Below are 2079 nucleotides of genomic sequence, written 5' to 3'. Positions count from 1 at the left end.
TGTTATTATGAACACATAAAGGGACAAATACCAACAAAAAGCATAACATAAGCACGACAGTCAGAACAATAATAACTTATATAATTACAATTTGGCACATCTAAACTAAATCCAAAAAGGACCATCAGTCACATGCCATAGCACCTTAGCTAATGAAATACACATACATTTTCCATTAAAACAAAAAAAAAGCAGCCATGAAAGACGGAGTGATACAAGTGTGACACATGTGTCACTCCGTCTTTCATGGCTGTTTTTTTATCATGGCCACCAGCCAAGAACACAAATGCTTAAAGACAACAAAAATGGCACTTTCTTTTAGTAGATCTACCTCAATAAATGATTGCACCCACATTAATAAAAGCTGATGAACAGATAGATGATAGTAATGATGACACAGCGGTCATGAGAGAGATGATCAAAGACAGGAAGGCACAGCGGCCACAAACAAAACAGATAAAAAAGGTATCATGTTTTAGAAGAAAGAACTATAGCTTGTAGTAATAGATGTGTGTTAATGTAACACACAGCAGACTAGATATATATATATAGAGAGAGAGAGAGAAATATAGAGAGTACAGTAGAAAATAACAAATACTTCAAATAATAATGGCACTTACTTTTAGATGATCTACCTGAAAAAAAAAACAGTACCAACATTGATCCAAGCTGTTGAACAGATGGAAGCAGAGATGATAGATGGTGATGAACAGATGGAAGCAGAGAGATGATAGATGGTGATGAACAGATGGAAGCAGAGAGACGATAGATGATGATGAACAGATGGAAGCAGAGAGACGATAGATGGTGATGAACAGATAGAAGCAGAGAGATGATAGATGGCAATGACACGGCGGCCATGACAGTAGGGCTGGACGGCGCGGACCAAACAATTCTTCTGAGAAATTGTTGGCAGAATTGTAATACTCAATATAACTCTAAATTTAGAGAATTATCTAAAACATGGCCTTAATGTTCAGTTGTAAATCAAAGCAATGTCAACTTTTGTTTTTTTAAAGACTGGTCCAACTATGATTGAAGACAGGTTTTCCCTGTTTGATTCCAGTCAACACGCTCAACGTGTTTCCTAGTTAAATCCACTTTCTAACGTCAAAGATCCACCAAAGCACCTTTACGTGGTAGATTATTGTGGTTTGTTGCTTTTAATCTCAGATTGTTTTTGTTAAATTAGTAGTGCTTTCGTAAATTACACTTTGTTAAGTTACTGTTGATGATAACTGTTGGTTTTGTTTAGATGTACCGAATTGTAATTATATAAGTGATGATCAGACCCATGTTCTAAAGCTATGCTAGCAGCAGCTATCACTTGTTGCCATAGCAACTTCACACTCCCTGGGCTGTACTTGACTCAAGCCAATGGACACGCTCGATTTACATTATCTGGGTCACATGACAGAGATATTACCAAAAGACGTTTCCTGGGATTCATTATAAACTTTCATTTGACTGAAAGAGACAATTATGTTGTTAATCAAATATTTCTGAGGAAATTAATTGTAGAGCAAAATGTGGAATTGTTAAATCTGTAGATATACCGCCCAGCCCTATGTGAGAGAGATAATCAGAGACAGGAAGGCACGGCGGCCAAACACAACACAGGATCTTTATTAAACTCTAACCCTCATTGATCCCACTCCCCTCATATCCTGATAGACTCTCATCTCCTTCCTCACACCTGCCTCCATCTTGTTATCTGCAACACTATAATGTTCACCTGCACTGCTGACTGTTACTATAGTAACAACTGTTTATATCTGCATCTATTTTGCACTACTTACCTTTTTGCCCTGCTTACATTTCAATTTGCACTGCTGACTGTTTATTTACAGTACCAATGGTTTACATATACATCTGCAATACCGTACTTTAACTCTAAAATGCAATTACTTTCCACTGCACTTTAATTTGAATAGTTTCTGCCCAAACTTTATTTGTATTACCTCTAAATCATTGTTATACTGCTCATTTTAGCCTAACTTATTATATCTATCTGTAAAAATTCTGTCTATAATAATAGCCGCTTGTGTGTGTGTGTGTGTGTGTGTGTGTGTGTGTGTG

This window comes from Etheostoma cragini, unplaced genomic scaffold (assembly GCF_013103735.1).
Source record: "Etheostoma cragini isolate CJK2018 unplaced genomic scaffold, CSU_Ecrag_1.0 ScbMSFa_3110, whole genome shotgun sequence".
Lineage (NCBI taxonomy): Eukaryota > Metazoa > Chordata > Actinopteri > Perciformes > Percidae > Etheostoma > Etheostoma cragini.
The sequence above is the reverse complement of the archived record's forward strand: the minus strand, read 5'-3'. Positions refer to the sequence as shown.